This window comes from Mustela nivalis, assembly GCF_964662115.1.
Source record: "Mustela nivalis genome assembly, chromosome: 7".
In the NCBI taxonomy this organism is placed as follows: Eukaryota; Metazoa; Chordata; class Mammalia; order Carnivora; family Mustelidae; genus Mustela; species Mustela nivalis.
This window is the reverse complement of record NC_139026.1, coordinates 76,396,442-76,409,065: the sequence shown is the minus strand read 5'-3', so window position 1 is coordinate 76,409,065 and position 12,624 is coordinate 76,396,442. Positions and strand designations below refer to the sequence as shown.

Sequence of the window (12,624 nt, the reverse complement as noted above, 5' to 3'; positions counted from 1 at the left end):
CCTGGCTGGTGTGTTAAAAGGTATGGGTTTCACTTGTTCCACAGAAAAGCATGAGGAGGAAGAATAGTAAACTCTAAGAGCACAGACTCTGGAGCTAGGATGCCTAGATATGGGTCCTGATTCTGCCACAATTTTGTTGATATTACTACTATCTGATCAGGAAAAAAAAAATCTTTAAGTACTAGGAAGCTGTCAAGCTTACAGTACCACATATGAGTTTCGAGACTTTGTAAAGTTTGAAAGCTCAAATTTTATCATTGGCAGCAAATAGTGTCATTTGTGTTCCTTGAAGCAACAGGCTCACTTTCTTCATTTTTGAGAAAATGTCTGCCAAATTACCAAATCTGAATAACTATAGTTTGTCAGCCAATCGTTTTTTCAAGTAAAAATGTTCCATGAAAAACCAGTTAGTTCAACTTACAAATCAAACAATCACACAAGGGTGTTTTTTCAAAACAATCATCATATTACCATATATAGCAAAAGGGCTTAATGAATACTTCCTGCCTTGTCATATAGAATATTAAAATGATATGTAATCAAAAGTTGATACTTAGGGACGCCTGGGTGGCTCAGTTGGTTGGACGACTGCCTTCGGCTCAGGTCATGATCCCGGAGTCCCGGGATCGAGTCCCGCATCGGGCTCCCAGCTGCATGGGGAGTCTGCTTCTCCCTCTGACCTTCTCCTCGCTCATGCTCTCTCTCACTGTCTCTCTCTCAAATAAATAAATAAAATCTTTAAAAAAAAAAAAAAGTTGATACTTAGTCAAATTATCATTTGTACTCCTTTATCAAAGACAATCTTAAGTGAAACTCATTTGGTAATTGACAGGGTTTAGAACACACTGGGCCTAACATGTGGCAATTTGGCATACCGAATATTTTAAACTGAAGGAATCTGAGAAACAACACATGCAAGAAGGACCCTCTCACATGTCCCTTCTCCCCTAAAGTAGGTCATAAGACCCTCAGATGAGAAGTGCCCTCCCAATACCTGAAAGAAAGGAATATCCTTATCTCCAAAGATGAAGAAATATCCAAAGGAATCCAAACAAATAGGCCTTGCTCAATTTTCTACAGTTTACTACCCTTAGATCATATCCCTTTTGTTCTGTCATGTTTTTCTACAACTTTCCATTCCTCATCAAACCTATTATAAAAATGCTCAAGCTTAGCTACTTCTTTAGGTCTTTATTTCTTTATAAAGATTCTAAAGTCACACAAAACTAATAAATTTGTATGGTTTTTCTCCTGTTAACTTCTTTTGCCATTCCAGTTTATAAAGCTCCAGTCAAAGAACCTAAGATGGATGGATGAAGAAATTCTTCTCCCTTACTCACTGAAGAACAAAATAGCTATTAGTACAGTTTGGTGCTATAGACCTAATTTGTGCTCAGGACCAGCATTTTTACCTACCATTGTTATGCACCATTAGTGCAAATGTCAGCATAGTGGAAAAAACAAATAACTTTCTAGTACTATTGTAGAACTAGGTTGATCTCATGGAACCTTTAAAGTGTTTTAGAGATCCAGGGATTTGCAGATCACATTTTGAAACTGCTGGTCTCTGTGAATATGGTAAATTCCTAAACTAGGGCAAGTACAGTAGAAATGGAAAAGCAGGAAGAAATTTTTGAGTACAACACACAAGATTTTGTGACAAAGTACATGTGAGAACTGTAAAAGAAGGGGTCAATCTTGCTGAAAATTGGCTGACTACCTGATATTAACATAAGGAACAAAAGAAGGTGGCAGGAAGATCACGCAATGGGTCTATTTATATAAGGTTTTTGAGACTAATTTTCCCTGTAACCAAAGAAATACAAAGGGAAAATATTTTGTTTAGAGACAATGATCCCAAGTATAGATGAGTTGATGGCTGAAGTTATCATCTAAGCCAGCGACCAGTGGAACTATGATGACTTCATTGAAGGAATTATAATTATAAATCTAGAATTATAGGAATTATAATTATAAATCTAGAAATAACTGAGAGAGGTGTTTCACTGAATTCTCACATAGGCATCAATAATAGAAGATTCTAGCCACATTGGAATTTGGGTCTACAACAACAAAAGATGACACCTTTAGCATAAATATAGTGTCCTTGACAACAGATGGCAAACTTGGCTAAGACATTAGTGACTCTCAACAGAACAAGGGGCATCTTAACAAGGATATGTGCTGTCACTCATTGTCCCTGGAGCAAACATAAGCAGTCTCAACATCAGACATCATACTCTTTGGAATAAGCTTCAAGGATCATCAGTAACCTTGGTAGTAAAGCATTGGGTGGCCATCAGCTGCAGAGCTACATATGGGGTTTGCAAAAAAGAGAATCTCCATCTGAGACAGAGTAGGAAGAGTAGGGTATAGGTACATGATAATCAAAGAGCTAGTTCATGGAAAACATGAGAAATTATCTCTGGAGAAAATTCCCAATGCTCTTTGTGAAGAATTTACAGCAGGACATGTGTTCCCACAGAAATGTAAGAAGTGTCAGAGAAATATTGTTCTGAGATACTATTTTTCCTCCCTCAGTGATAAAACCTAACAAAGGATTGATGATTGGGCATAAACAAAACCTTGACACATGGAAATAATTTTCTGGTTATTCTTATCTTCCACAGTATTGGCTTGATCCAAAATTCTATTTTAAGAGAAACCTGTTTTCTCCAAGAAATGTTGATTTAATTATACATCAGAAAGTGAAGAAGTTTCCCTTTTTTAAAAAAGTCATTTGCTATGGTTTTATTTTATCCTCAAAGACTCCATCTGTGTCTGATCATTAGTGATAACCACAAAATCACTACAGAGTCTGGCATTTTTAATATCTATTTTCCACTCTATGCAATACTAATCTTCGGAGAATTTAAGTTGTTTCATTATATTTTAGGATGGTTAACCTACCCAAAGAATTCCCGTTACAAAAAATGTGATACATATACACTGAAAAGTTCTGTAACCTGACCACAGCTGAAATATAGTATTTTACTATATGGAGTTTTTAAATGAAGATTTATTAAATGCATTACTTACTATAAGTTATAAAACCTAAGATGATAATTAAAGAATTATGAACCCAAAATATATACTGAATACTTATAAAATGTTGGTTATCTTCTATTACCTAACAAAAATAGGTCATGAATAGAAATTACCCACCACTCTCCCCCTCACCACTAACGTCCAACCACACTGGCTTTTTTGCCATTCGTTAAACATGACAAACTTGTTCCTGCTCAAAAGATTTTGTACTTGTTATTTCCTTTTGTATTGGTTTTGTATTTCTGCACAACAAAAGACCTCAAAACTTCATGACTTAAAATAATAAGCATTTATTACCCCACAGTTTCTGTGGGTCAGACTTTCAGGAAGGGGTTAGGTGGACACTTTGGCTCAAGGTCTCCTGCGAGATTTCTGTAAGGTGTCAGCTGGAGCTGTCATTCGAAGCTTACCTGGGGACTAGAGGGTCTATTAGCACTACAGTTCCTTCTCCTGACTGACAAATTGGAGCTGAGTGGGTGTTGGCAGGAGACCTTAGCATCACCATGTGGCCCTGCCCCATATAGTTGTTTGAGCGTCCTTAGGGTATAGCAGCTGGCTTTCCCCATGAATGTTCCAGGAGATCAAGCTGGAGATGGAAATGTCTTTTATATCCTGACCTCAGAATGTGCATACCATCCCTTCCACTGTAGAATCTGATCATACAGACCAATCCCAATATATGTGAGAGGGGCTACACATGAGCAAGAATACCAGAAGGAAAGGATCACTGGGGGTCGGGCCATCTTGGACTGGCCTACCACACTCCTCTCCAGTCTTTTAATTTTTTCCTTAGCTCACCTGATTCAGGTGTCTGCCAAAAGGTGAGCTCCAAGAAAAGATCTTTCTACCTGTCTAAAATAGATTCCCCTTGCCCTATTACCTTCTATCCTATTATCCTCCATTACTTTTATAACCCTTACCAATGCCTGAGATTATATTATTTATTTCCTTATGTATTTATTTTTTTAATCATCTATTTCCCAAGAAAAGTCAGAGAAATGTTGTTCTGAGATACTATTTTTGACAGGAGAAACTTTGTCTATTCTTAATGCACAATTGGTTCTTAATGCAGACCGATTGTGGAGTCTAGTGCCTAACACGTAGTAAATATTTTTTGAATGAATGAATGATTTTTGAAGCAGTGGTAATGCATTTACACTCTGCTCTTCATGCTCTTTTACCCCATTTTGTAACTATACAAAGAGAAATACTAGCAGAAACCTGAAGGATGAAAAAATCACAGGATTAGATCTCCATGATATATTGTTTCAGTGAATTATAGTGTTATAGTGTTAGCAATTAAGTTTTTCATTATTCAATATGAATGACTTTTACCTCAGTGAAATTTCAAAGATTTATAAAATATTTTAATTATTATATATTATGAGAAAAAGTAAATAATTTTAAATATTGAAGTATAATAAACAGTAAGCCATCAGGAAAGAGTATTTGGAAATAACTGTAAGTGAATAAAGATAATAATTTTGGAAGGAGCTTAATTTCATTAAACAACATTAATTAAGAATTTAATACTTCTGGTTCTGGTTCATGGAGCTTTTTATTATCTCAATACCTGAGGTACATCTATATCATCATTTTGTCACTAAACTGAATGAAAAAAGAAGTTTGCATGTTTTATACCGACAAGGGAGAATTCTCTCCACTGACCCTGTTCTCCCACATGCAACTCTCCAGGAGACAAATTGCAATTTACTCCTACTGTACTAATAAATACAATCAAAGTTAAAATCCAATGTTTAAATTTCATCTAAGATGCTGTATTTGATACTCTGAACCACACACATAAAAAAATGATTAGAAATCTTCTGTCGAATACTCATTTCTGCAAAGTCATTTGCACCTATGCAATTAGATTATCATGGCAATAATCTGTTCAGACTAATAGCTCTCATTGCAAATGCAATTATTCCAGATGTAATCTATTTTAACTGGGTAGGAGAGCAGAAATGGGAGGTCAGACAGTAAATGAACCTCTGACTCTTAGATCAAAGAAAGCAAAGAAAGGTTCATTCTAAAGTAGATTGCTAAATAATTTCTGCTGTATGATAATAGAATTATAAAAATGGAGAGAATATTAGAAATTATTTAAGCACCCTCCCGAGCCACAGCCAAAGTTTCTCTCACAATATCCAAGCTCTATTTGAACTTCTGCCGGTATTGAATGTCTCTCATCTCAAAGTATTTTTAGAAAATCCAGAGTTCAAATGTTGAGCCAAAGTAACTCTCTTTGAAGTTTCCACATTTAGAACCATAAGCCTAATCTTTCTGTCACTGATCAGTCCTTTAAATTAGTGATTCTCAAACTTGCTTTCACATTTGAGTTATCCGGAAAGCTTAACTACTAATGCCTAGATCCCATCAGCAAAATTCTGATTCATCTTGCTGGGGTGTGATTTGGGGATCTAAAGTTTCAGAAGCTCCTCCATGTGATTCTAATGTACAGGTTAAGTTTAAGAACCACTGTATTTGCAAAGAGCTGTCTCATTCCCAACACTTTGTCTTCTCTTCCCAAAACTAATTCTTCCCTTTTCCTTCAGTTATTTTTCACATGACCTAATGCCCAGATTGCCTCATCATCTTAGTTCAGTAAATATGCTCTACTTTATTGGAGTCAATCCTCACAGACAAAACCTAACAGTTCTCCAATGGTCTGCCCAGTGCAGAATAAAGTTGCCATGGTGATTTCTTACTATATCCAGAATGAATTGCCTTAGTGTTTGAATAACTATCTGGCACTGGCAGCACATAGTGAGCCTACAGTCAACTAAAGCTCTTAATTCTTTTTCTTGTGAAATCACACTAAACCATGAATCCCCAACCCAAATGTACAAAGGTGATTTTCTGAATTTTCAATTTATTTTTTATCATTTTATAAGTTTACTTTCATTTGTCCTACCTTGTTAATTAATGAATCATTATTCAATAGCCCAGGGCAGAGATTAGGGTAAGGCAAGTTTGGCATTCACCTCAAGGACAAAATATAAGGGGCACTATCACTATCAGAAATCAAGACAGATTTTTTTCAGCCTTATTGAAGTATAACTGACAAAATTGTAATGAATTTAAAGTATATAATGTGATGATTTCATATATGGATACTATGAAAGGATTCCCACAATACAGTTAATTAACACATATTTAGCTTTTTTGTGTGTGAAAACACTTAAGTTCTCCTCTCAGTAAATTTCGATTATCCAATACAGAAGTATCGACTATAGTCACCATGTTCTACATTAGATCCTCAGATCTTACTCATCTTCTAACTGAACGTTTGCACCCTCTTACCATCCTTCTCCCATTTTTCCCACCTCCTAGCCCTGGTAACCACCATTCTACTGTTTCTGAGTTCATTTTTTTTTTTTTAAGATTCCATATATAAGGGCGCCTGGGTGGCTCAGTGGATTAAGCTGCTGCCTTCGGCTCAGGTCATGATCTCAGGGTCCTGGGATCGAGTCCCGCATCGGGCTCTCTGCTCAGCAGGGAGCCTGCTTCCTCCTCTCTCTCTGCCTGCCTCTCTGCCTACTTGTGATCTCTCTCTGTCAAATAAATAAATAAAATCTTTAAAAAAAAAAAAAAAAAAAAAGATTCCATATATAAGTGACATCATGCAATATTTTACTTTTTCTGTCTATTTCAGTTAGTATAAAGCCTTTCAGACTGATTCATGTTGCCACAAATGGCAGGATTTTCTCCTTTCTCTTGGATGAATAATATTCCCGTGTGTGTGTGTGTGTGTGTGTGTGTGTGTGTGTTTATATGTATACAACACATTTTCTTGATCCATTCATCCATTGATGAGCACGTAGATTGTTTCCATGGCTGGGCTACTGTAAATAATGTCACAATTAATGTGAGAATACAGATATCTCTTTGAGATAACACATAATATTTTAATGTCACGTTAAAAAAAACAATATTCATGCAAAAATATCCATGATAAATGAAATATCAGAATTTTAAATAGATACACTATTCTTTTGTATTTGTTTGTTTTATAACTCTGTATTATTACCCAGTGGGAGCAGTCATTTCCAAGCAACATGTGGTTCCCAGGCCACAGTGGCCATCAAACCCCCAGGTGCAGCCCACCTCATCCTCACTCTGGTGGGTTTATGGGGGCTGACACTGATATGCAAACAGACTGGACAAATTAGAGCTTTGTATATATACTCGTGTTTTTTTGATTATAGAGTTTTTATTACCATTTGATTCATAGAATGGGAGGATATTTTGACAAGTATATATAAAGGCACACGTTTTTCTTTTCATCCCAGGCTCCACAGCATTGCAATAACCATTTGCTTCCACTCCCAGACTTACATGTGTAATTTAATACACATGTATTACACATGTAATGTGTAAATTAAACATGACTTTCGTATTTTTATCTAAGACATTGATAAATATATTAATCAGGAAAAATTCAAGTAGGAACCTTAGCTTTCTGGTTGAGAAAGCTTGCTCCAATTTAAAAATTATTCAAACAATTAAAAATTAGTTTACCTGTAGTCATTTGTTCCAAAATTCTCCATCTTCATATTCCTGTACCTAAGAGATGCTCATTATTTACTAAATTGAGTTATACTTTTAGTTTTTGATAAATTAGAATACCTCATTTTACATATAGGCAAAACTCTCAGAAAACTTAAGGTGTTTTATTTAAAATGCATTGTAACTTTTATTGTCCATACTTTTCATCTGCACAGAGAAGAATGACTAATTGTTTCATTTGATTTACTTAGAACAATTACCTGTATAAATGTTTTTTTCTTTATTTTTTTTTTTTATCATGAAAAAACTGTATTTAGATTTAGCCAGCTGGACTCAGTTTAGATGATCCCAATTTTGTTGGCAACATTCAAAGCATCATAGTCAGGGGCCAGCCGAACGTATGCCTTCTTCTCTCCATCAGGCCTGATTAAGGTGTTGACCTTGGCTACATCAATGTCATAGAGCTTCTTCACAGTCTGTTTGATCTTGTGCTTGTTGGCCTTGACATCCACAATGAACACAAGTGTGTTGTTGTCTTCTATTTTCTTCATGGCTGATTAAGTAGTCAGGGGGAACTTGATGATGGCATAGTGGTCAAGCTTGTTTCTCCTGGGGGCGCTCTTTCGAGGGTATTTGGGTTGCCTTTCAAGACGCAAAGTCTTGGGCCATCGGAATGTAGGTGACCTGCGGATCTTCTTTTTTGTGTGACTGTGGACACCCTTCAGCGCCGCTTTCTTGGCTTTCAAAGCCTTTGCTTTGGCTTCGGCTTTGGGAGGGGCAGGGGCTTCTTTCTTAGCTTTCGGCGCCATCTTCATAAAAGGGCTGTTTTTTTCTTTAAATAGCGGAATAAAGAGGTGGAAGTTATGGAGCATCACATTTTTATAAAGTATAAGAAAGAATTTTCTAACACCTGGAAATTTTCAAACTTAAATGTGAGCTAGTAATTCCCTTGTCACTAGCAGGCTTTAAGCATAAAAGGAACACCACTTGCTGCGCATGTCATAACAAGGAATCAAAAGTGTAAGATAAGGAGCGTGGACTCAATTACTCTGGAGGTCCTTCCCAGCTCTAGAGCTCCATGATAAAATCCCACAAATAAGCAGTATTAGAGAGCTCCACAGAAGTAAAATTCAGTGGTTCCTGAAGCTTCGTATTGTATATAATTATGAGTCAAAAAGATATTTGAAAAAAAGCAATGTAATTATTTTCATGATTTCAAACCCAGGGGCTAAATGGGCATTCTAAATAGTCCCAATCTCCTTCTAAACAATCCATCACACCCTGTGGAATCCACCCTACTTCTCTGCCTGCATTACCATTCTGAACTGCACATTCTATGGATTCATCACTTACTTGTAAAGTAAAACATGTTATTCTATTTGTTCTAAAATTGCTTCTTTCTTGCCTTTAAGGAAAATTAAAAGTTATTTATATTGTCTCCATACTTCCTTGCACAAACTGAATTGAAAGGTACTAACAGAATTTTGATGACGTATTTTACAAAAATCTGTTTACAGTGGCCCGAGGAAAGAATAAATTTTTTATCCCATTAGAGATGAAATACATATATTTGGCTTCTCTACATGAGCATTTCTCAATTACCTGGAAAGTTTAAAATACTGATGGCAAGGCCCCACCTTAAGCCAATTAACATCAGAATCTCCTAAGGGAAAAGGAGCCTGGGTAAGAGTATTTGTTAAAGTGTCCCAGTTATTTTTTATGTGCACCAAGTATGGAGATCCTCTGTTTTATTTATGTATTATTCTCTCTCTCTCTCTCTCTCTCTTCCTTTGGCACAGGTGGAACTTAAAAACAAAAACAAAAACAGTCAGCGGTTCTCAGTATGTAACTGATTCCACACCAGTAACTGAGACACAGGTGCAATCAGAATATTTTAAGTGCCCAAAGAGGACAGAAAGAGTGGCAATCACTGATTTCCAAGAGGAGTTTGCCTCCCTATTTTTAAAACTAGATTGAAAATAAACTATCCTAATTTATTAGTTACGATTATTTTTGTTTTGTTTTGATTTTACTATAAAACACAACTGAGAAATAAGTAGACCGTAATTTGGGACACTTCTAGTATGTCACAGTGCCCTGACTAACTGCCGGTAGGTTATATCCTAGCATCAGTACTGTTTAGTAATGAAAACTAGTAGCTTTAATGCTTTTTAAATCTCAGATGACTTTAATTTTAAAACTCAGTTATGGGTCAATCATTCTGATCGTTTATTTTAAAATAAGCATTCAATCAAATCTGTAGAAGAAACAGATCATGGATTTAAAAAAAATAAAGATCTACTAAAGTAGACTGTTTCAAAGACAGGATAAATGACATATATATGTCATCCTGAATGAAGGAGAAGGGAGTAGGTCTCTGGGATGTCAATGGGAAGGAAAAAAAATTCATAGGATGTTGAAAAGGAGTAAATGTTCGGTAAACAGATGTTTGCTGGACCATACAGAAACAATGGGACATAGAGAGGAATTTTAGAGACTTTGCTAAACTCCTTCTCTCTACCATGCCTCGTTCATATTAGAATATAGTTAACTATGGGGATATCTCCCTTCCTGGAGCAGAACCTCTATCTAAACACTTTAAGGCTTAGGGGGAAGGTCAGAGTTTCTTCCTTAGTCTTTTGAGCTTTGACAATTTTCAGCTCAAAATAATCCATATGCCAAAAAGTAGCACATCATGGGGTGATTTTTATGAGCTGCTTTAAGACCAATACTGTTGTTTGAAAAAAATAAGGTTAAAAGTAGCTTGAATAGTAAAATCCCCTTTTTTTAAATATATGTATCTTTCATATATATCAGTCTTCCATATACACATGGAGTATATATGTGAACTATATACACTAAATTATATGTGGAATTTTCTATTTGTGCGCTATTTATCCCTGGGCTTAGAATTACTGAGGATTTTTAAATTTTTGTTTCAATTGTTTGTTTTTATTTTATATTTTTTGTACAATGAATTAGTTGTGTAATTTTTTAAAAAATATTTTTAGAGAAAGAGAGCAAGCAGGGAGGAGAGACAGAGGGTGAGGGAGAGAGAATCTTTTTTTCTATTTCTTTTTTAAAGATTTTATTTATTTATTTGAAAGACAGAGATCACAAGTAGGCAGAGAGGCAGGCAGAGTGAGGAGGGGGAAGCAGGCTCGCCGCTGAGCAGAGAGCCTGACATGGGGCTCGATCCCAGGACCCTGGGATCATGACCCAAGCTGAAGGCAGAGGCTTTAATCCACTGAGCCACCCAGGCGCCCCTCTATTTTATTTTTTTAATTTGAATTCAATTAGCCAATGTATAGTGTCATTAGTTTTTGATATACAGCAATTCAGCAATGTGCAAGATACAAAATCAATGCACAGAAATCAGTTGCATTTCTATACACTAACAATGTGACTGAAGAAAAATAAATTAAGGGAAAGAGAATTCTAAATAGACTTCACAGAGCTCAGTTTGGGGCTTGATCTTGCCACCCTGAGCCAAAATCAAGAGTCAGATGCTCAATGACTGAACCACTATGTGCCCCTAGTTAGTTGTGCGATAAATAATATAAAGTTTTATCAATTTATATGGCTTGAACTAACTCCAAGTTTTCTTTTTTTTTTTTAAGATTTATTTATTTATTTTAGAGAATGAGAAAGAGATAGCATGAGCATGAGGGGCAGAAGGAGAGAGAAAATCTTAAGCAGGCTCCACATCCAGCATGGACCCATTCATTATAGGGCTCACTCTCACAACCTTAAGATCATGAGCAGAAACCAAAAGTCTGATACTTAACCAACTGCACCACCCAGGTGCCCCCCACCAGTTTTTCTTATACTGTGGTTGAGACCCAGGAACCTGCTACCATAGATTACTTTCAAAGACACAGCAAAGCAAAGCTGTTTTAAATCAAATATTCAAGTTTCTCCCTTATCCTATTTCTTCTGTCTTCCCCTCCCTCTTTCTAGGAATAAGAGTTTATATCATTTTTTAGGCAACACAAATATTTTGTTGGATTATAAGAGATGAGAGTGACAATTTAAAAATGTGGGTATTATGTTTAGACATAGTCTATAATTCTATATTATATATACATATATGTAAGTATATATATTATATTATATTATCTGTCATATACATGATATATTATATTATGCATATAATATTATATATTTTATATTTTTATATTTACATATATTATATATATTATGCATATAATATTATATATATGATATATATCATCACTAAGATAATAGGGGAAAGAGTGATTTGGGGGAAGAGTAGACAGAAATACTAAGTTTATAGTCCAACCTCTTGATATTTTGGGTATTCTTTAAAATTAGTCCAAATCTCATCTACTATTGAAGACTTTCAACATATTCATTAATCTTATCTCCTCTGAATTCTTATATTGTCTGTACAACACATTGAGATCAATATTGAATTACATTGTTATTTCACTTTTTGTGTGTGTAAAACTGACTTTTATAATGAGAATACGAACAAATTAAGAGCAAGTCTATATCCTACATGAGTCCAACCACGACCTTATGCATGTAACTATTCAATAACTATCTTTCACGTTCATTACTGAAACGGTGTCTTCTTGGTGGCCTTGCTCAATTGCACTCAGATTGTGAGAGATCTAAGTCTCTAACAATCTACTGGCACCCGAAATTAAATCAGTGATCTGTCACAGTTAAATCAATGATCTGTCACAGAAGATTATGCCATAACATGTTTGACAATAATTCCAACTTATTTAATTCATTTTTGTTTATAATAACTATCTCTTCATCTGATCATATGCACATTGCTTAATTAAACAAGAAATGCTTTACCTATGTAGTCTAGATAACAGACAAAATTTTTTTCAAAGGATGAATTTAGGGGAGGTCTCCCCAAAGTTTGCTTGGGATACATGAGAACATTAAAATACTCCCAAAAAATTATGGTAAAATAAGAATGAAAAATGCTGCATACTTAGGGTGCCAGTTGATAGAGTATGTAACCTTTGATTTCAGGGTGGAGAGCTCAAGACCCCCATTGGGTATACAGCTTACTTTAAAGAA

At 35.4% G+C, this 12,624-nt stretch overlaps 1 pseudogene across 1 annotated transcript; it reads right to left on the bottom strand.

The window, feature by feature from the left end:
- Positions 1 to 7,852: 7,852 nt before the first annotated feature.
- On the bottom strand, positions 7,853 to 8,375 carry LOC309868759 (large ribosomal subunit protein uL23 pseudogene; annotated as a pseudogene). The gene has a single exon. The product of its transcript is annotated as a large ribosomal subunit protein uL23 pseudogene (transcript).
- Positions 8,376 to 12,624: the final 4,249 nt, after the last annotated feature.